At 44.2% G+C, this 23,569-nt stretch overlaps 1 protein-coding gene across 1 annotated transcript in view; it reads left to right on the top strand.

Annotated features, from left to right (window-relative positions):
- The window catches only part of ERBB4 (erb-b2 receptor tyrosine kinase 4), a 572,997-nt gene that overhangs the window by 63,011 nt on the left and 486,417 nt on the right, over positions 1–23,569 (top strand). The window lies entirely within an intron of this gene.

Raw genomic sequence — 23,569 nt, 5'->3', positions numbered from 1 at the left:
TGTGGGTGCCGCTCCCCCCCCCCCCCCCCCCCCCCAATTGCTGTTTCTTTTGAAATTTCTTGGCAGTTTTAAGAATTAAAAATGTAAAAAATCTTCAGACTTATATTTTCTTGTTATTTTTCCTCAGTATTCTTCATTTTCCCAGAGATAAAATTAAAGAATGTTAATAGTGAGAAGAATAAAATAACTGCAAAAAACAAAAACAGCATTTGATTTTTTTTCCCATTGAAAACCACTGAAAATTCCCTTTAGACCCCCTTACATTCTACGATATGATTTCAATAAACTACTCAGCATTTCTTAGCTCTCCCTCTGAAGATCTTACTTCCTAAAACGTGATGAATTTAGGAAGAGCATAAGATTGTATTGCATTCGGTGTTTCCTGATGGGTCTTGGAAATGAGATGTTTGTTTAACAGTACCACACTTCATCTGCTAATTGCTTGGGGTTTTTTTTCCCTGTATGACTGAAGATCTGGGTTTTAAGTGGCTGGTAAATACACACATGCACGTGCACACCCAGACACTGGCAGGCCAATCTGCTTGCTACAAACTCACTTTTTTAATGCCTTTTCTTTTTTGGTTGTTTGAAAAAATCATGTAAGCATAATAGGGATAATTAGCTTTGACTATGAGCAAATCTGGCAATAAAACACATTAGCTACAGCTTTAAATCAACATCTCAGCCTGCAGCCTTAACTCATAGTCCTGGTAAAATCTAATTAAAACTGAAATGATCATCTAGGCATTTGATTTTAATTGCATGTGCGTGTGTGTTTGGCTATTTGGCCTGCACAACCGATTTTTGTGAAGCAGCTGAGTTTGCTGAGAGCTGCTTTGAAACTGATGCCATAATCACAGGGAAAGGACACAAAAACTTAACAGACACAGTTCAAAGCCTTCTGTTGGGTGTTCTGAAAAAACAGGTAGCATGTCTGAGTTGTGTTATTAGATGCTGCCCAAGAATATTAGTTACGCATTGCAAGGGAGATATGGCAGAAACTCGAGCTGAAATGTACAATAGCAGAGCTGCAGCTTTCCCTCCCGTGAAAGAAGAGCTCTGCCTCGACTCCAGCCGTGAAGAGACATTTGTAATGCAGATTAAATCTCTTCACATGGGCAATTTGTGGGGAATCACAGATGCTTGTTGCATTCACATTTTGACTTCCTCAGCGCTAATTTCACCTTGTAGCCCAGCCTTCCACCCTCTGGAAAAGGTCGTGGGGGGCACTGGAAGCACCAGACCTACTCCTGCCATTTGGAAAACTTGCTGGGCACCTGCTGGCAGCCCCTGTGCCCAGTGCCTTTGGAAGAGCACCTAAGGACAAAACCTAAGTGCTCCCTTCCTGGAAATGTCTGTGTTCCCACTGATCTGTTCCGACTGGGAATGTCACCTCGGCTCCCTAAAAATAATACCAACAGAACAAACAAAAACAATGCAAATTGTATTTCAGGAAGAGCAACCCCTTTGGGATCAGGCGACGCTTCTGGGAGCATGATGGATCCTTGGGAACCTTGGAAATGTTCTGGGGTGTTCCTGGACACCCTGAAGATAACGTAGGCTTAAATGGTGGTTGGGATTTATGCAAAATACAGCTTAAAACTGAAAGCAAGAGCTTGGCTCCGTTGGTGGGGCATCACTGAATATAGGTGAGGCTAAAGTTGAAGCGTGTTGCTCCCATTTTGTTTCCCAGTGCTACCCAAAATAAGCAGAAGAAAGTTTCCATGTGCTTCGAGAAACCAATGCTGCAGTATTTTAATATGGAGTGTCTACAATGAGCTGAGTGCACCCTGAATTGTGCAAGGTGACAAGGTTGAGGCACTTCTGCAAAATGCAAAAAAACCCCTTTGACGTAATGGCCACGGTGGTTGAAGGTAAGGGGTTTTTTTGCAAGTTCTCACTGACAGTAGTTTATAGGTGTGTGGAAGTGGCCGTGCTGCAAGGTGCAGTGCGAGCAGAGTATTTGGCAAGGGCAGGAGCTCTGGGCTGAGCTTATTCTGTGGTAGCAACCCTAACACTGAGGGTAAGGTGGTTTTAGGTGTGGTGGGTGTTGGTTTAGTTTTTGATTCATACAGAGCGCTTCGTTGTGTTACTTATTCAGATAAACTGACAAATTTTACACATTTCTCAGCTATCCATAGGGTGTGGCCCTTCCAGCTGAGAATGCGGGAGCTTTTGCCACTCACTGACTTCATCGTGGGCTCCAACCAAGATGATCCAGCTTTTGGTCTGCTGGTGAATGGCTGACCAACACAACCGACTGATTTGGCCAAGCCAGATGGGTCTGGCCTGTTTTTTCAAGACACAGCGTTGAGCTTGGACCATGGGCCTCTCTTCTCTTGACTGAGGGAGGTTCTGTACACAGTTTGTGGTGATTGGGAGTGAGGCCCAGCCTCATCCCTAATGAGCTACAGCTGTGCAGGACAGGTGAATGACATTGAAGGTAAGAGCCATGGAGTGCCCAGGGGCACTGAGCAACCACCAAAGGGAGCAGAGGGCACACAGGGGCAGGGCATCAACAGGAGGGGATAAAAGGCTGGGCTGAAGAACAAGGGCAGATGCTTGCAGCCTTCTGTGGTGCCACTGTGTATGGGCAGGTGCCTGAAGCCTTCTGAAGTGGTGAGGTGTTGCTGTGTATGGGCAAATGCTTAAAGCCTTCTGAAATTGTGTGGTGATGCTCTGTGTATGGTGGCCATTTCAACTGTGACACGTGCTGTGACAAAGTTCAGTCTAAAGGAAGGGATGAGATAAGGCTGGGTATGGGGTGTGCTGCACTCAGCCCTGGAGTTGGTGTTTGGTGCTGCAGAGCAGGAGTTGTAAGAAGAAGGACAGGTATGGGGGGAGAGTTTGCTTGAGAGTTAATTTACCAGGGCAGACTGTTCAGAGCATTTCAGCTGGTGGTGCCTGGTGTTCCCCAAAGACTGGTAACTCATTGCCTAAAGTCAGCTCCAGCATGAATGCTAATGATTAATGCCTGGAGATCCCAGTGGTCTTGGAAGCAATATAGTTAAGTAAAAGGCAATGGGTTGGATAAAAGGTCTTAAATCAGACTAATGTTGGCAAATGTCACTTGAAAGAGAGGGATTTTGGAGGGGAAAAAAGGAAAGAAAAAAGGAAAAGTAATTTAAGAATAAATTCGAAGGTGGGGAAGCGGACATTCCTATAAACTAATAAAATCTGTGCCAATGAGAAAAGTCAGCCTGCTCAGATTGAAATTTAATCACAGAAAAGATTTCATTGTAATGAGGAGAAACATAATTACCACTCAAGAAAGGAGAGGGCTTTCTGCCTCTCGGCTGGCACAGAACTGCAGGAGAGATGGTGTCAGGAAGGGAAGGAAGGCTCACAGCAGTTGTCCCACCAGTAACAAGCACAATCCCTGCTGAAAACGGAGCCACATTTGTTAGAGAGGCAGCTGTGGATGCTGCATGTGTGAGTGCCCTGGGAGCATTGCTCCAGGAAAGAGCTTCCACCTTCCCCAGAGGTCTGGGAATGCTCCTTGTGGGTTTTCATGGTGTTACTCTACCACCCCAGCTCCTACCTGGGCACGACCTGGGCCACTGGAAGTGCCCGTGGGGTCGAGCCACAGCTGTAGTTACACTTCAGACTCATTCAAGGCCATCTGAAAGGTCAATAAAACCAGAAATGAAGTTTGATAGAAATACAGAAGTTTTTCTGTGGCCAAAAAAAGGAAGTATTGGTGTGCACACCTTGTGTTGCCCTTCGAAAATGAGCAGGTGTTTATATTTTTGTTTTAAGAAAAAAAGACAATAAAAGTCCCACCTGTTGTTCATAGTGCAGCAGCACGAATCCTTCCAGGAGCAGGCTGACCACACTGCTGGACTTTTAGCTTTATTTAGAAACAATTACAGCCTCCTCAGAGCTCAAAATATGTCCACAGTTTAACAAGTCAATATTTTCTCTGTTATTCCCCTGCTGAATAGGCTGTTGTTTCCTTCCTTGTTTCGTTATAGATGCAATTCAGGCTGGGTTGGTTTGATTGATATGTTCTGTTTCTTTTCTCTATTTATGGCATTGAGCTCTTGGAGTCTCCACTGACTTCATTAGAGTATTTTAGAAAATAAGTATCCTCAGCATTATTTTCTTTCCTTGCCCTAGTGGGGGAAGGAGAAAAAGTACAATAGAGAAGCACATACTTTAAAACCAAGCAGGTAGTTTGAGCATGCAGTGGTGTGGGGAATGATACCAGCAGTATTTAAAAAGTTCCTCTTCAGCATTCTATCAACTGCAAGGTTTTTAAAAGAAATTAACATATTCGACAACCTTTGACCACATTTGAAATTGCTGCTGAAATGCTTGATGGGAAAAAATCATGTTCTGCTGCTTTAATTTGCTTTTTTTAAAATTATTTTGCATCCATCTCTTTCCTGCTGAATTTTGGAAGTGTCGTTTGCTTCATCTCAGGTGCTCTCATGGCTGATCTCCTCAGGAGGAGGGGATGCATTTCAAGTGGCAGGGAGGAGAATTAGCATGTGGCTGTACCAGCCACCTGACATGGTGCAAGATAAGAAATTAATTACAGCCACTACTGTCAAAATACATGTGGTCCCACACTGATGGGTGCTCTGGTTCCTTCCCTGAATGGGCCACCAGTGGATTGCTTGAAGAAAGTCACATGTATTCTTAAAATGGGAAGTTTAACAGGGGCAGATGTCTTTGTGTCAGCACTGGAAGAGTTAATGAGATTAGGTGAAAGAAAAAAAAAAAATTAGAACTCTTTAATTGGCCAGAATATGCAGTGCTGCATCTCCAGCTCTCCGTGTCAGCAGAGGCATTTGGCTAGTGGGAATTAAGCAGAGAATTGTGCAAATATTGGGAAGTGTTGCTGGAATTATTCAGTGTTCTTTTCTTTCTTTCTTTTTTTTTTTTTTTTTTTTTTGCTACTTTAGGATTAATTTGTAAATTTGCTCTTGATAATCATTTATAAAATAACTATAACCTTGGAATATTTCAGGTCACGTCAAGATAGTGGTTTAAACATGTTGAACCCTATAAAATGAAAAGTCAATCAGAATAGAAATACAACTCCTGTGGTATTTCATAGTGCTTTGAAAAAAACTGGTTCCAGGGAATTAAAAAAGAGAAGTGAGTCCTTGGTCTTCTACATCTGTGCCAATGCTGCTGCTCTCAGTGAGCTGTATGTCTAGGAACTCTCTGAGAACATAAATACTTGATTTTTTTTTGTTTGTTTTTGTTTTGGTTTTTTTATAATCTGTGAAAGTACTGTCTTTTTTCTTAATTAACTCCACTATTAAACAAAGAGCAGTGAAACATGCTCTTATGGTGTGTATTTTTACAGCAAAGTATTTAAAGCAGCCCGTTGGATAATTTCATGCTGCATTAAGTTCAGCAAGATCTTCTCATATGCATCATTTTTACTGCTTCCTATATCTTTGGCCATAAGCTTTTTAATTGCCATGCAAAGAAATATAAAACAAAATTCAGTAAGAAATATATTTTTGGTTGTTTGGCTCCATCTGAAGCAGTGTTTTTTTCAGATGATGGAGTGAACCTTGGTTGTATGTTTTGTTTGGAAATCACTGGGTCACCTTTAGAGTGCTGCCCCTGGCTCACCAAAGGCTTTAAAAGCAGCTCCCACAGGAAGAGGAGAGGTTTTATTAGGGCAGAAGGCTCATCCTCCGGAATGGAAAAGTGCTGGTAATTTCAGCACTCACAGCCATTTGTTAAATCTCTAGGATTTGGGAATGAGCATCCCAAAAGCACAGGGAGCACGTGGCTTAGGGGTTGTCCTGCCCGCCTCATTTTCTGTCTGGGTCTTGCACCTGTAACCCGGATAAGTTTGCCTTACCCCACAAGGTTTCTTGGCTTTCAAAGGCCAAAAAATATCAGAGGTTTTGAAATGATGGTATTTTTCTAACAAAGCTTTCCTCAAGACCAGCGTGGTTGGGTTTTGAGGAAGCGGCATTTCCAGCAAAGGAAAAAGAAAATGCTTTGCCAAAAAAGTATTCCTGGCATGGTCTAATTTAGAGCTGCAGACTTAAGATGGGCAGGCCTGGGAGGTGTTTCCTTGGAGGTGTTTTTGAGACTAGACATCTCCATAAATACTTAGAATTACATTTCTAATGCTCGCATTCAGGGAGCCTTTATGAATGCACATACCGTGCTCATGACTGAAGGATGGGTAAACTAAAAAATGGAAGCTGATGTCGTATGTTTTAGAGAGGAAAAGGCAAATAAAAGATGAAGGCTTGGATGTTTCTATGACTCTCTGAGTGCTTGTGGGTCAAAGCCCCTTCCCAGAGAGCTGCTCCCTGATGGGCCAGAGAGAGATGCCCTGAGGTTCACCCTCGTGTGCTTTAGGTTGGATTATGGCTCTGGCTTGGTGTTTTGGCATGCAATATCTTCCACCTCATTTTTGAGGTTTCTTACTTGATACTTACTTGCCTGATAGTGTTTTTAATTGTGTGGCAGCAAAGAGCTGCCATCTTAGCAATGTGTTTGCTGACTGGCTGAGCTGATGTGAAAAGCAACCTGATGAGGCCAGATCCTCCCCAGGCTGAAACTGACCCTAGTTTGGTGTTAAAGCCAGGCTTTAGCTGCTGAAAGATGATATAAAAACTAGGCTTTTCTTATTGCTTTGCATTTTCTTTGCTCTCTGTGAAAGAATTTTGTCAGACACACTGACCAAGAGCTTGGGGGCTGTATTGGTTACGTGCATTTATGTGAACCCTCTGTGCTCTGGGGCTCAACCCAGTTGTAGAGGACTATAGGGCTGCTCCAACACTGTCCCCTTCTCATCCTCAAATGCAGGCTAGAGAGGAACTTGTGGCACAAGTTGTGGCTTGTCTTCCGTGCTGGTTATTAGAAATGAATGGGGGGGAATAAAAGGCCAGCTGTGTGGAACTGGGAGGATTGAGCTTGGAGGTCCTCACCTGCAGCATGGGAAAGGAAGACTGCACTGTGGCTGGGGATTGGAGGTGGATCATTGTGCTCGCTCTGGATTTTGGCACTTCCCCTTCGCATGGCTCAAAGGGCTGTGGGCTCTGTGTGCACCCCAGGAGTGTAAATCTCTGCTGCTGGCTTTGTCTTAGGATGATTATTGCAGTGTTTGGTTATAGACTGTCTGAGGATGGACAGAAATTGTTCTGTTTCCTCCTAGTGGGTTTATTCTTTGGTTTTTTTTGTTCATTCTTTGAATTCTAGTTCAAGTAGGTGGAATATTCCTTATTTTCTTTCATTATAAGGTAAACACAATTACTGTGATATATCCTCTCCAATTTCTGTTATGACTGTGCTTTGAAACTATAACCTGTTTTTAGCTGAAAATCCTTAGAGAAGTCTAAGGAGCCAGAAAATGCTTTAGTGGGAAAACGATATGTTTAAATAAACCTTACAGAGATAGTGCTCACCCAGTAGATGAAAATATGAAGTCTGAGTATTGTTGGGTAGAGGAGTAGCTCTGAATCTCTCATTCCTTTCTATCTAAGGTAACTTGATTATCACTGTAATCTCTTTTGTTCTGTCACTTTGAAAAGACAGTATCATCTGTCATTCTGTGGGGGGAAAAAAAACCCTGACAAATAATTGTGGACAAAAGCAAATATTCCTTATTTAAGCATTGGTTTAAAAATGAGAGTAATATTTATATAGCCAGAAGCATTCTTTATATATATATTTTATATGTATGCATATATATATTAAAAAAAAAAAAAAGGTACTGCCTCTTCTGAGCCAAATACATGGCACAAGGTTTGTGCTCATATGGTTTCTGCAGAGATACCTGGGTTGTTGGAACATTACCTCTTAAAGGCTTTATTTTCTTAGCAGATGATCTTCTGCAAAGGGGCACTGGCACTGCCTGGGTGTGTGTAAGCATGTGTGTGCCAGCACACACATTTATATTCCAGAAAGGGACTTTGGCCATCTGTAGGACTAAACTGTTGTCAGGCACCCAGGAAACGGGAGATATTTTGTTCCACCAGCAAAGTGCTTATGAAAATAAGATCCAGTTGGATTAAATAATAAATGAGAGGAATTAAATTATTTTTTGGTTTGTTGGTGCACCCTGTGAAAACAAATCAAAAGCAGTAATATGATGTGATAGCACATTGGGTTGACTAAGGATTTCTATCCTCAGCATGACCAAACCCAGCACTGAGTGCCTCTCCCATAACCAAAGGCCACGTTAGCTGGGCAGCAGATGCACTCAGATACACAGATTATTGTCCTCTGTCAACATCCAGCATCTCCCAGGCCTCTCCTGATCCCCCTGGGCATCCCTGGAGCTGGATGAAGCTTTGAGGGCTGGCGAGGCGTCGGGCTCTGGCTGTGCACCAGGGTGCCCAATTCGGGAGTGTGGGTTTTTGGCTGAGGTTGGCACAGCTGCTGCCCTTGCTGGCAGGCAGGGAGGACACCTGTGTGCCCCTGTGAATGAAGGCAGCCTTCACTTGGGGGATGCTGCTGCAAGAGCCGTGCCCCGCGCGGAAGCGCGAAGAAAAGGCCGATGCTCCGTGCCACGCGTGCTCGGGCGCATACTAAGGAAGCAGCAGGGGAGGAATAAAAGGCACTGGCTCCTTGGCTGGCCTCGATGCTATTCAGAGCCTGCCTGAATTAGCAAGGCTGGTGTAAACCATTCTGCACACCACAGTAATATGGTAATCCTGGAAGTGCAGGAAGGGGAATCCCTGCGCTGTTAAATTCGTGGGAGCTTTTTGTGGTGAGATCAGTGGAGCTTTCATCTCGTTTGTTTAGTGTTTGGGAGAAGTAGTTCCTCAGCATCTTAAACTGATTTTGTTGAAGTAAGAGTGTCATTTGTTTAAGAATGCGTGATAAAAAAAGCCAATGACTTTCCAGTCTGAGGCAAAACTGGGACGGTTTCTTCTTAGTATTTCACTGCAGTTACAGCTGGTGTGAGCTCCTCTGGGCGATGCCTGTCACAGGGAGCTGGAGCACCTGGGAGAGGCTTTGAGAGTCAATCAGGGCTCCCCTCTGCTTTCCCCTGCTGCTGTTTCCCCCTGGCTGGAGGAGCCTCATCCTGTTGGCAGAGGTTCAGTGGCACAGCCCTGCTGATGTCCAGATGCGATTCGAGCGGCAGCTCCCGTGGCCACATTCAGCCCAGGTGGTTCCAGCTCTGCTCTTCGTGCTGGCTGTACATTTGCCCTTGCAGTCTCAGCACACACAGCAAAATCTTCCAGCTGTGGCTGCCTCCAGCTAACACTGTCTGAATCTGCTTTATTCTCTTGGTGGAGAGACATTTCCCATCAGACATTTTAAATAAGAATTTAGTTTGAGTGATGTCTAGTGATCTCTTAGTAATTTCTTCAAATGCTTAATCATAGCTGTGTCCCTGAATCTTCTCCATCTCAGCCACAAGACTTTCAAGTTGTGACAACTGCTTCAAGATGAGAGTGGTGTGTATAGAATTTTTGTATTTCTTTTTACAAGAAAAAAATTATATATGTTTGCCTTATGCTTTGTTCCCTGTACTTCCTACCTAGTGCAATTGGACCTGCAAGTGAACCACTAGACCTCTAAGACAGACCTTTTTTTTTAGATGTTATCTGTTTTTCAAGTCATTGCTGTTCTTTCTTTGCACCGCCTCAGGAGAACCAAAGGATAACAGAGCGATAGTAATCATAATTAAACAAAATCTAACTTACAGGAGCTTAAAAACCAAAGGATACTGTTCCTCAGGGGACAAGGGATTATAGCTGGTTCTGTTTCCTCTTGGTGGTCGGTGTCACTGGAGGTCTCTGTAGGCTGCAGATAATAGTGTCACAAATTTTGCTGGCAGGTGTTGATCTCTCAAGACAGAAAACAAGATCTCTCTGCCCACCTTTGAGCCTCTGTAGTCCAGAAAATGGCTTTCAGCAGCACTCTGGTGGAGCTTTCTTGCTTCATTCAAGCCTGAGCTTCCTGCTAAACCGACTGTGTAAGTGTCTGGATGGCTGACTTGAGGGAATGAAATAGTGGGGAAGAATAATTTTAAAATTAAATATAAATATATATTTTCTTGGACCTGACTGTATTTTTTTTGTCCCACTTTGCTTAGCCACACAGAAATTTCACAGGATGTTTCAGCAAATTAATTCTTCTGTACTAATGGTGTGTATAGATGTGTGAAGGCATTTCCCTGTTTGTAATGATAGACACCACTTGCACTTATTTTCTGGAAGAATCCTCCTTACTTGGGAGGGTTTCTTGTGCTCTAGTTCTTAGCCCCAGTCCACAGGATTTGGGATTTGGCTGTTCTTGGTGTCTTCTCTGAGGTAGACTCACTCCTGGACCAAGTGGGATGTCTTATTTCTGGTCTCTGTTTAAAGAAAAACAACAACAACAAAAAAGTTGTCTTTCCCAACATCATTGCACTTTAGCCAAATATTTGCATTGCAATTTGTGATGAATTATAAATGAATCAACAATGTGTCATGAATTTAATGTTCAAGAATATCCTACGTGTCACATTACCTTGATTTCCCCCTTTATTCCTAAAGTGTAGGCAGACTGCTAAGATTGGCAGATGCAGAGTGTGAACGAGGCACTCTCTGAGTCAGTGGGTACAGCTCAAATTCCTTCATGAGGAATGGTGTCCCTCATTTCAAGCTGTCAAAGCAGCACTTGATGGAGGCTGCAGCTGCACAAGCACTGTGTGGAGAGCAGTGTGAATGTTCGAGCTGTGTCTTCTCCCAGGCCTGGCTTTTCAAGCAGGGATCGCCTCCCTCCTCCCACACCTGTGGACTGGCAGCAAAGAGATGGCCAGCTTAGCTTGGGTGGCCCCACCCAAGGAGGATGGAGCTGATCTGGGCCAGCCCTGGCTCCAGGTGAGGCTGACAGGGGCTTTGCTCAGGGACCTGCTGATCGCTGTGGTGAAGGCAGAGCCGGGGATGTGTCCAGCCCAGAGTGACTCCTCAGAAGGCATGCCAGACACATCATCACCACCTTGTGCTGAAGAGTTTCCTGACAGAAAGGAGCCTGGTTTTTATGCTCTGTCACAAATGATTGATGGCTTTAGGGCTGTTGGCTGAGCTGTGCAGTGGCAGCCATCGGGCTGGTGCCAGACCTTGCACTGGTGGTGTCAATAAGCAAAGGCACGTCGTGAGTCTCAGTGTAGCTGACCAAGGTCACACTCAGGTAGTGAAATGTTCAGAGTGTCTGTGCAATTAAAAACTAGCACAAGACAGAAATCCTGTGCTGCCAATTCCATTCTCTGCTGGAATACCCCAGTGATCAGTACTGGGCTTTCTGAGCAGCTTCAGATGATGAACTGATCATGTCCTTTCTAAGCTCTCCATAGTTAAGTCTTTGTTTACCTAAACAATTCAGCTTCTATTTGGTGTATTGTAAGCACAATCATTAGTTCCTGTGCTTTGCTAAGGGAAGTAAAGCAGCATGTTTTCTGCTTTGTTTTTTAATGCCATTAAGTCAGAGGCTGAGGCTGAGCTTTAGGCTTTGCCCCAGGAAACAGAAGCTCAGAAACTCTGAATACCTTTTCTGTTATACAGGTTTATAATTGACACGACTTTCAAGGTGTGAAAGTTGTCAGGAGTTTTGCTGTGTGCTTGGGGAGCAGGAAAATGAGGCTTTTTTTAAGGGATGCTGGACTAACACTGACCTCATCTGAAAGGCTGTGATGTGGGAGCCTGCTCTGAAGTGGAAGTATCCTGGTACTGCTCCACAGCAGAGCAGACCTTTGTGTTCCCTTGTCCATTTTTTTCCTTGTGAATCACACCAGACTGATTAACTCATTCTCATAATTAATCAAAACCATGTTTTGCTGGCATTGTCGCTGGGTTGAATCCCAGTGTAACATTTCCACAGGTACTGTTAAGTTACTGTGGCAGGATTAAAGCTCATTTAATTGCCCATTTTGTTACCACGGCAGCTGTTCTAATTTTACCATCTTGTGTCATCCACAAGATCTGCTTTCTGTTCTCAGATACTTGGGAGTCCTAAGAGTTCACATTTTTTAGGTGCAATCATTCTTGACTCCAAATTTCCATGCCTGTATGAACCCTGTACCTCAACAGCTTTTAACCTGGGGAGTGTAACTTAAAACAAGTCTAAAGTCACAGGGCTTTGAAGGGATGCTCCAGATCAACACCAGGTAACAGACACTGATGATTCAAAGGAACCTGCCAACAAGGACCTTTTTGCTGCTCTTCCTGCCAGAGCAGCCCTGTACATCACTTTGAAGGACTCTTGGTGACTTTCAGGCAATTTGTGTTGTAAGTGAATACATTTTCCTGCCTGATACAAGTGATAAATGCTCAATATTCAGTATTACAAGGAAGCAAACTGTTAGATACATGGAAACTGTTGGATATGTGAAGAGTGCTGTAGGAATATTTGAGATGGTGAAGAAAATGGAAAGTTGAAGGGGGAAAGGAAAGATGAACTAATGCAGACCTTTTTTTTTTGGTATTGTTTTATACAAATGTACATCTTCCCCATACAGCTTTTAGAGTTCTTGACAAACGTATGTGCAGCCATGGAATCAGCAGACAGGCAGCTTTGAACTGTGCAGTGGATGCACAAAGAATATTGATTCATCCAAGCTTTCACTGAAGTATTTTATTGGTAATAAAATACTTCAGAGTCCAGAATTTCAAATGGCCAAAGTGTTCTTCAACCTTGCCTGCATTGTACTAATGACAAACTGGCTTTTATTCAACAAAAGGCATCAGGACTCTTCTTTCCAGCAACCTTTTTTATTAAAAAGTTATGGATGTAGTAGCAATCTTCTCTCATTGTGGTGAGGTTTGAGGTCTTTTCTATGTCCCTGTTCTGTCTAATGCTGTTTGTTTGGTTATCTGGGGTCCTTGGAGGGTAATTCATGGGGAAAAAAAACTCTTAAAAAGCCCATCTGGAACACTAATGTAACTTGTTGCTGTTTTTCTTCTCCATTATAGCAGCTATTATGGGAATTAGCTATCATTTAGATTTTTTTTTTATTTTTTTTTACATACAGAAGAAAGAGTTCTTTTCATTAAATCTCTCCAAGTGCAGACAATCATCGTCGCAGGGCATTTTTGTGGGGTTTGTTCATGCTCTTGACATTGCACCTGACAGATGCAGTGATACAGTGAGAAGGGCATTTTTTCCCTAAAGCAGTAGGAATTTCCCTTTTCCAGGTTTCAGGCTGGTACCCTATGCTTCTCATGCAAGGTGTGTGCTCTGCTTTAGATCCAGCAGGGCAGAAAGAGAGGTAGCTGAGTAGACTTTTTTAGGTCAGAAATGTTCTGTGGTTCCGCCCAGGCTTTCAATATTGACTGAAGAATTGTGGGTTTTGCAGCAAAAACACATAAAAAGGGTGATTTATTCCATTCCTCTGCTTCACGTGAGGAACTGCTAAGTGCTTCAAGTAAACTTTTAGTTGTCAGCCAGCTCTGTGGCAGGAGGTTTTATCCAGGTTACCAGGATGTATTTCAGTATCACAAAGGGATTGGGAAGATGGGGGAATGCAGTGGTGGTCAAAACACTGCCAAATTTCCTGCCTTAAATTTTTTACTGTCACCAGTGATCCTTACCCAGACATGCATCTCTCTGAGGGCTTGTTTTGGGGTGTTTGCCATGCTGTGCCACGTTTGCCAACATTCTGTTGTGTTTCCTGGGGTTGAGTTTGGATAGGGAAAACAGTCCTTGTTTTGTGGAGAGCCTGTGCCCAGGAGTGTGGCTGTGTGGTGGTGGTGTGTACCTTCACCTTGGCAGCAGAAGTGAGCAAGTCTCTTTGCAGTTCTCACATTTTGTGAGCCTCTCTCTTTGGGTTTCCCTGCCAGATGTTTCCCATTCAGTCCATATTGGTTTCCATTACCACCTTGAAAATTGACTTCAGGTGGAAACGAACATTGCAATTATATTGCTGGCTTTTGCATAAATTAGTGTCATTTTCTCTTAAACGTCCTGCCATTTTGGACAAGCGTAGTTTATCAAAAAATAATAGTAGCCACTTGAAAGTGTTGTTTCTGAGTTCAGGGAAGGGCTTGGTTTTGTGTCCTTTACGATGCCTGGCTCCCAAAGCAATATGCCGGTTTTGAGGCAAAAATCTGAGGAGTTCTGGCAGGGGCAGCCTTTTCCTCTTGGGCATCCTGAGTGCCCCTCACATCCATGCTCCTGTGGCTGCCCCGGCAGGGAAGGAGCAGCAGAGGTTGAGTGGAGGGTGCAGAAAGCAGAGGCACAGCTTTGTGTGGAGGTGCTGCTCGTGGGAGCCTGATGCCAGCACACAAGAGTCAAATGGAGCTCTGTAAAACCCTTAGCACGGCGCTTGATGTTCTCTTTAGGAATCACCAAGCATGTAACGTCCTTATGTTCTCCTAAGGGTTTATTTGGCAGCCTGTTAGCATCTCACTGTGACGTGACTGAAGGGGGAATAACCAAAACAACAAGGTGCAGGGAAGGGAGGCAGCAGACACCAAATTGGAGTAGCAGCTCCATAGCACAGTACCTTTGAACCTGAGACTCTTCTTCTCTTTCCCTGGATGAGTAGCAGACTTTGATGACCTTGAAGACAACATCATGCTGGTCAAATAGTGATGGGGACTCCAGTAATTGTCCCTAAGGCTCCCAGTCACTGCTGGATTCCAGTGTGTGTGCAATCCAACACAGGGTTTGCTGATTCACTTTGGTCTTCTGCAATTATCCAGATTTTAGGCCCAGGAGTATCTTTGCGGCTGACCAGGAGCATGGTCAAGTTGCAAGGTGGATATTTCCATCACTGGGAAAGGAACTCTGTGCTACAGGTGGAGATGGCTGCTTGTGAAGAGGCAGTAAGTAATCAGGGTAGGAAAATTAAAGAAAGGGGAGGAGCAAAGTAAAGGATTAGGGTATTCAAGTAGCTGGTAGATTAATGGGGCACAGTGCATACCTTTGGGTCCTCTTTTCTTTGATTTAAAAAACAAACCAACTTCCAGCTCACCTGTAATATTACTTTTTATACAGATGTCTTTAATCCTACAGTTTCCATTTTCAGAGCGAACAAAGATGTGTTTATTTTCCTTATAAACCATTTTTCCTATCCTCAATGCAGTTCATGACTGAGATAGACAGAGAGCAGGAGGAAGTGTGCAAATGGCAACTTGTCAAAGGCAGCTTGGAGCCACAGGCTGGGCACCCCCTGCATCCCTGGGGGGCATTCCTGCTTGGTTCCTTGGTTCCAGCATGGTCCCTGCACCTCCAAAGAGGGAGTCACTGGCTGGTGGGCTACCCCAGGCTGTACACTCCTGGACACACACACACACACACACGTGTATTTGTGTTACTAGGAAAGTGACTGCTTTGCTAGCTCTGTAAAATTTTCCCCCGAGGTGAGCATCTCACCACATCTGAACAGTCAGAGTGATGCCCTGTGAAGGCTGACCTAGAGCAGAGGCCAGACAGAGTTAAAGAATAAAGCAGGGATTTATTAAAAGGCCTCAATGGATCCACCTTGGGCAGCACAAGAGCCCAGCCAGGGCTACACCCCAGGTGAACCCAAAATGGTCATAAAATGCCTGACTGGTCACAGGGTCTCACATTTTTATAAATTTTCGTCCCTATTGGCATTAATTGTCCAACTACAGCTTTAGCCCCTGAAGTCCCATCCTTCTTGTTTTTTCTCTCTTCAAATCACCGTTGTTGATAATTTTTTGGCCTGGAGCTTGTAGCAGTTGTCCTTGGACAAGCTGGAAAAGGATTGTTGTCTACCTATCCTGTGAAGAGAACTTGCTAACACTTCAAACAAATCTCAGAGCTACACACCAAAGCAGCACACAATCTGAAAAATATGAAAGATAAGACTTAAAGCATCACCACCCACCACACTTATTAACTTCCACACTGTTAATCTACTGGAGTTCCCTTTGGAACCGCTCTGTTTGGGGAATGGTGTTGCATTGTAAAAAACCAAGAGAGGTGCCTGTGCAACGGAAGCGATGCTGCAATGTGAAAAACTGGCAAACGTTTTGTAGAGGAATTCCAGAGGAAAGAAAGCTGTGGGGAAAGTTGCAGTCCTTCCCTAATCTTCCTGCTGTTCTCCTTTATTTTAAATGTCTTTCCTTCCTCTCAGTTTGCTGTGAGTTTGGACTGGGACAGCTTTCCCTATCTTCCTACTTCCCAGCGTTTCCTCTCTCCTTGCCCAAAGGAGTTAAGGGGCTGTAAGACCTGGAAGGTCCATGCAAAACATGGGAAAAAATGACATCCCCCTTTTGTAAGCCTTTTTTGTGTCATCTGGGATTTTCAGTCTGCATCTTTTTATGTTTCCTTTTTTTAATTTTTTTTTTTAATCCCCAAAATTAATGCAGTGATTCAGTGTGCCTAAATGTGTATGTGTGTGTCTTGGGGTGATTTTATGATAATACTGTATTTCCCTACAGTCTGCTTCATGGCCAGAAATGGGCCCTGTAGCTTTCATCTGCCCAGTCAAAATAGCTCCCTGACACATCTATTGCTGAAAGAAATGAGAGATGAGCTGTGTCTGAATTTTGCAATATTTAAGCATTCTATACATTATATTGTATTGTTATCTTATATGCACCTCTTGTTACAGACAGAAATCTCAGGTTCATTACTGGCAGAACAAACACCCAATCATAAGCTCTGCAAATACTTAGGTTTGCAGTAATAATGTTTACAGCACAACAAATTAACCAGCCCAATTCCCCACCACTAAATTATTTTATACAGTGTCTCAGCTGATTTAATCAACTATCTTTCTAACAAGTCCGTCCTTTTTAAAACAAATGGATTTCCAGTAGGATCAGATTTTCTTTCCAACTCTTTTTATTGCTAGTTTCTTTAGAGATTATTTAATTGCTGTAAAAATGGTCTTCGTACTTGCCATTCTTGATTATATTGCTACTTAACAAGCTGTATTAAATGTGTGAAAAAATCAAATCAGAAAATTGAGCACTAGACAGTAACAAGGAATTTTTTTTTTACTTTAGTACTGTTGCCACTGATGGGAAATGTGTGTAATCAAGTTATTTTTGTATTATCTTCAAGCTGGGAGGAAAAGAAAACTTGGGATAACGAATAATTTGAAAGTAACTCCACAGAAATGCCACTAAAAATGATGGCTCATGAGTTGATCTCAGTCTCTGCCTCCTCAGCTGAACCATTTCTCTTACCTTGTGCCTGCAACAGGAACACGTTCATCTGGAGCCTGTCACAGTGTGGGGGTTCCCAGGTGTTTTGAATGGAATTAGTGTTGGGGAGGGGCCTCTCCTTTTGTCATCTTGGCAAATCTTCCCCAGACAGAGCAGTTCTGGGTGCTGTGCAGCAGATCCAGCCCACGGTGGGCACATGGGCTGCTGGGCAGCTGCTGGGGCAAGTTTTGGGTGGTTTCACGATCCTAAGTTGCTGTAACTCCACAAAGAGCTGTGGCACGCGGCTGCAGTAGTGCTCTCCAGGAAGGGGAGCCCTCTCAATCCATGGCACCTCCCCTGGAATGGAAATCAGGTGCCTCTGAGCTCTATAAATGAATAAGATCCTGATGTGGCTGAAGGCAGTGGTGAAGCTCTTGGGGCTTCCTTGGTGCATGGTCAGGGCTGGAGAAGCTCAGCCTCTTTGGGCAGCTGCTGAATATCAATAGTCCTGTCTGCTACCATGGTCCTTGTTGTGCCCCCACTTTCTTTTCTGCAAGGGGAAAGGCCTTGCAGGAGAGGTCAGAGCCTGAGGCTCGCAGACACCTCCCCTGTGGGAAACAGGAGTAAATCCCACGTGCAGGTAGGATGCAGGTGCACAGGAGATGGACAGTGCGGGGCAAAAGTGTTCTTCTCCATCAGGAATGTGAGTGGCATCGCTGGGATGTAATAACTTGCTCACAAGGAAAAGTTTCTTTCTAATGTCCATCATTTAATGGTTGGCTTATGCCCTTGAAGTGAGGTGTCTTGTATCTGTAATTCAGCCACAGTAATTTCATTCTAAAAGTACCCTATTTGATTAAGAAGCAGCCATGAAGGCAAATATCAAATCTCCAGATGGGGACTTGGCCTGGCAGGAGAGGATGAGAAGTTGCCATTAAGTGAGGCTGGGCTGGGCCGTCCCCTCTGACCAGGGACACAGTGTGGCACGGCCCATTTGTCACAGCAGGGATATAAATTTGTTTTCTGGTACTGACATGTAGTTGTCCTTTCCTTTATTGCAGCAATAATTTCTTAAAAATACCATTAGAAAAAAGACAAAAGGAAGCATCAAGAGCATGAAAGTTTGATCTTAATTTTGTCCTAACCTTTACAAAATGGATGAAATAACTCCTGCAGGTAACACCCAGCAGCATTTCTCACCTGAGTGTTGATGGCCCATCAAGGTGCTGTAGAAGGGGAAAGCTCTTCACCTTGTGCTAGTCCTTAGAGCGTGAAATGTCGGGTGCATTTAAAGAACAAAAAAAGATAACTGTGTGGTAGAAAAGCACAGAAATGTTAAACCAATCTTGTTGAACTGGAAATCTCCCTGCCACTGAAGTGGGCTTTTTTAACTTGTGAATTTTTATGCTGCCCGCATAAAATACTGAGATGCTCTTGTGTGATGGTCCAACATCAAATTATCAGAGGAAGTGGAGGAAGGAAGGTGTTTTCCATCAGAGATGAAGAATTGCTTTTCCCAAAGGTTTATGGCAAAGCTTAGTGCCTGGCAGTGTGCTGGCACCCAGGACAGAGCTCTGGGCAGGAGCCTGGGATTTAGAGAGCTCGTGCTGGTAGTTTTATGGAGCAACCTGTGCCTGTGAAATGGTGCCCCTGAAGCAGCTGGACACATTTTCAGCAAAGTGAGAACAACTGCACAGTATGGAAATGGCCTGGCTAAGGTGATTTTTATCCCAGCGCACCCAGAGGATGTTTTTGCTCTTCCAGCTAATTGGAGGTTATTAAATTCAGGGAAGTGGTAGAGGGATACAAGAACGTGGTTGTTCCTTGGAGTGAACTCCCTTGGGTAAACCAGTGCCTTTTAAAACAAGACAAAACATTCACACCCTGTGCATCCACTCCAGTGACTCACAGGTCCCTCTTGAGGTGTGTCTGCTGATACATGGAGTGGGGAACCAAGGGGGGTGGTGGGATGCTGTGTTGGGAAGTTAACCATCACATTTATGTTTTCTGAAGCTACATAGCAGTGAAATCAGGCTGGTAGCTGCTGAATTGCTCCAAAAGCCTGGCCTCCCTGCATTCCCAGACTGGGGTGTCCTTGGTTGTATGGTCTGCACTCAGCCTTGCCTTGGTACCATTTCCATCCTGGAAGAAGCCACGTGGTGCTTCTGGCCCTGTTAAATGGCTACAGCACATTTTGCTGTAATAAACTGGGGTGATGAACTAGTGGTGGAGAGGCTGATTTAACTGCCTTTGCAGGAAAATAAAAAAAGAATTGGTATTGTTATTTTTGGTTGGGAGTTCTGTTAATTTGTTCTGTTATTTTTGTTCTTTTTAAAGGAGGGAAATGAAATGCAAATACAATAGAGATTTGAAATACAAATACAGTTTACAAAGGGAGAATGTGTACTTGTTCAGCAGCTTTCTTAGTTCTTCTCTGCAGTGTTTATCTCCCACAAGCAGCCTGTCCCAGCCTGTAAAAGTGCTGACCAAGGCTATTTCAGTAGCAGGGCACAAGAGGCTTGAGACAGAAGTGCATCATGTGGTTTTCAATACATAAAAGTAGGAGATCCAGTTGGAAACATCTGGGAAAGAGCATTTATGCACTTGTAAAAGTTCTTGGGCAGAACAGCCTGTACCTGGGAAGGGAACAGAGGCAGCAGTGCTGGGGGTGCAGCAGCTCCAGCTCAGGCTCTGGTTTCTCAGCCCTCCTTCAAGATGCTCTCAGGGATTTCCCTGACTCCTTTGCATTAGAGTCTCTATGCATAGTTTAACTGTTCTCAGCATTTTCTGTATAAAAAGTCAAGCTGTGTGTGTGTGATCCTCTAAATCATTAAAAATGGGTCACTGAGCAGTTTAGCAGGAGCACGGACTGGAATCTCCCCCTTTTCTGTATATAATCATTCATCTCCACCTGCTTGCCTTCAGAAAAAAGGGCTCAGAGTAGCCCTCTGAGCTGTTACTGCTGTTGTACTGAGACCTGCTGTGTGTGGGCACTCAGACATGTGCCACCATGCTGCAGGAGAGGCAAAGGCACGCATAATACTCACACAGCTTCTGTTCCACAGAAAAAAACACAATGGATGATATTTTGAAGCCCTCTGTCACGGTGGTGTTCACCTGGTAAGAAGCTGTTTTATTGCTGGCACACAGGAAGTGGCAGGCTGTAGGATAATTAAAAATACATTTATTTAATAAATAAATTATTCTAACAAAGGTGCAAAGTGAAGGGAGTTGGCAGAGGGGTAGAGATTTGGGGGTGGGTTGCTTTAGCCTGGTGACTTGCTGGTGGGTTTTATGCTCTGGATGTTGTGTTGATGCCTTGTGAAGGCTGATCAAGAACAGAGCTAAAGAATAAAGTAGGTATTTATTAAGAGGCCTCAATAGATCCACCTTGGGCATCACAACCCAAAATGGCCACAAAAATGGATGACTGGTCACAGGGTTTCACACTTTTATAAGTTCTGGTCCATTTGCATATTGGAGTTAATTGTCCACTTAGAGCTTTAGGTTATGAAGTTCCATCCTTCTTGTTTTTCTCTTCAGTCCATGTTGTTTGTGCTCTTGGGCCAGAGATTTGGATCAGTTGTCCTTGGTCCCCAGCTAGAGAAGGAATTGTTTTGTCTCTCTACTCTGTGAAGAGAGCTCACCATCCCCTAATGTGAAGCTGAGAACTACACACTAAAGCAGTACAGAATCTGAAAAATATAAAAGCTAAACCCTGAGGCATCAGTGTTGTACTGAAATGTGTAAAAGGATGACTCAGTGGTATGTTCCAAGTGCTGTTCAAACGTTTTTCCTGCTCTTGTAATGGAAGGTTGGTTGTGAGGCAGAGGTGAGGGGATGTAGCCATGCAATCTCTCCAAGGAAATGGCTTTTCAGTGGAGCACCTGCAGCAGGCAGAGTGGTTGGGGTTTGCCCTGTCTCAACCTGGGAAAGCACTGTAGCTTTCCAGGGGTGAAGAGCTGAGAGAGGGGAGCAGGTGGAGGCTGGAATCTGCTGTGATGCTTTTGCCAAGACTGGGGAATTGGTCCCAAATGTGGGAAGACACCAGTCCAGCCACCTCTTCAAGGGAAGCTGTCTTGTCTGTGTGCATTGGGTGGGGGGAGCCAAATTAATCTCTAACAGGAGCAGGCACAACCCATTGCTGGAATTACTCACTTATTTATGGTGGTGACAGCTTTAAGCCTAAGTTCCCAAGTTCATTTAAACACCACTAAAATCTTTGACATGTTTTAAAATACACGTTTGCGGAAGAAAATTCCACAAGGAGTCATTAAATGCAGAGAAACAACCTGTGGCTCAGGAGGTTCTGCTCTGTGAGCTGCTACGGACTGGGGGAGGATTCTGAGAAATACGGAGACATGAATGATGGCACCTGCTCCAAACAGATCCCTGGTGGACCTTCATCAGAACAGGATGAAACCAGCTCAGGTTTTCTCTTTCTTGCTGCTTTTTGGGCTGGTTTTGGAGCTCTGTGTTCCCCAGACTCACCTCCACACCCCTGAATTACCCCTCAAAACCCCTCCTTTCAGCAGGTTCCTTACCTGTTATCAGGGGAGTGTTTAGAGCAGCTAAAGATCTCAAGCACCTTGTCTGGGAGACTTATGGTGATAATTAAAGCAGTGCTTTCCAGCCCTCTGCTGCTCTTCCTTGGATTGCTGGGAAATGGGGAATAAGGCTTGTGCCAGCCAAGAAGGAACCCTGGAAATCCATGTTCACTGATCCGGTATATTTCTTTGACCTGTTAGTGAGTCCTTGCTGATGTACCTGCCTTGTGAAAACCTCCAGGTAGGGGAGAGATTGCCCAACAACTGTAGGTCATATTTATTTTACCTTCTGTTCTTAAAAAAAAAGAAAAACATTATTATGTGATGTAATTTAATCATCATAAACATGCTGTGAGTTGATTTATTCAATTATGGGGAAGGGTAGTGGGATGTTATCTTTTGGGATTTAAAACTAAAAAACAAGCCAACTGATTTGTCCTGTGCTGCAGTTATGGATGAAGCAGCTCAAAATATCCAAAAGACAGACACAGAGGTCATGGCTGGTAATCACAGTGACACCAGGATGAGTTTTTCTAGACCAGCTGTGAAATTGTGCAGTAAATTACATTGCATGTGATGTATTATTCCCTGGTTTGGTAAATAAGCCTCCTGATGAGGCAGCTGCAGGGAGCTGCGCTGGACTTGGGTAGCCAAGTGCTCCAGGAGGTGCTCATGTGCTCACACCACTGCCTCTTGCTTTGATCATCCCTTCAGCTGGGTGCTTTCACCTCTCTTCCCAGCTTATTCAAAGTCTGTTGTGTCTTAAGGCACTGCCTGTTTCTGCAGGTGAGCAAGGGCTGCTGGAGCACCACGTGCTGGCCTGTCTGCAGCTGTCTCATGGTTGGTGCATGAAGGATGCTTCACTCTGATCCTTCATTTCCCCATGGCATGGCTGATCCCAGCCCAGAACCACTCTGATCCCAGCCCAGAACCACTCTGATCCCTCCATCTGCCCATGGCATGGGTTGATCTCTGCTCAGAACTACTCTCTGATCCCTTCTGGGCAGAAAGAGCTGCTGCTCCTGGCCATGTCTGAGGCTGGATCCTAAGGTTATCTTCATTTTTTAACCAGGGAAGCACAGAGTAACTCAAATTGAACTGGGGCTGTCAGGGTCTGACCTGTGCACAAAAATAAAGACAGTTTGTTGTGCAAGCAATAATGCAGTGAGAACATCCAAAGGCCCAGCTCAGGTGTGAAGCTGTGCAGTGCATCAGGTGGAAGCTGTTTCTGCAGCCTGTGTCTCTTACCCAAATCAGGGAAGAGACTTTTTCCCCCTCACTGTGCTCAGCGGTACCTTCTTCCTACCTGGAGGGAAGGAGTGAGCAACCACCTGTCTGGAGCAGGAATGTGCTGCTGTGGGGGTGATCCCTCTGGGCATCACCTCCCTGGCAGTAGGTGCTCTCCAGGAGCTGAGGAATATTACAGTATCTTCAAGAGGTTTAATGACAGCATTAAAAATGTGGTCAGTGTTCAGTTAATTTAAAAATTCAGTATTGAGTTGTAGTTTTTGATTACATGTAGCAGTTCTCTTCCCTGCAGTAGTTGTTAGGATCATTGGCCATGGCAACTTTGTGGTATGGCACTGAAATCTTGGGCTGTAGTTTCTTCTCCAAATCCTATTTTGACTGAGATATCCCCATAAGCAATGAAAATAAATGTACTCGTATGTTTATTTGGAGGCTTCCTTAGTAAAGAGGTGTTTAATAAGCACCTACCAATGGAAACAAATTGAGTTCCTTGAGTCACTGCTGGAGTTGCAACTTTTTCTCCCTTGATTATCAAGGAATATAGTCTGCATGGAAAAATTCAGAGCTTGCAAAGCCATCTGGTTGCTAAATAATATAAGTAAAAACAGCATAACAGGGTGCTACTCCCATGTTCCTAATGAGCAGAAAGTAGGGTTTGGGAGAGGGAGATGCATCAGCTGGTAGAGGGAAGGAAGAAGGGGAGAAAAAGAAAAGCTGTGGGGGGTAAGCCAGAGA

This window comes from Pyrgilauda ruficollis, unplaced genomic scaffold (genome assembly GCF_017590135.1).
Source record: "Pyrgilauda ruficollis isolate IOZ18807 unplaced genomic scaffold, ASM1759013v1 scaffold83, whole genome shotgun sequence".
In the NCBI taxonomy this organism is placed as follows: Eukaryota; Metazoa; Chordata; class Aves; order Passeriformes; family Passeridae; genus Pyrgilauda; species Pyrgilauda ruficollis.
Note: the sequence above shows the minus strand (reverse complement) of the source record. Positions and strands in the feature narration are given on the sequence as shown.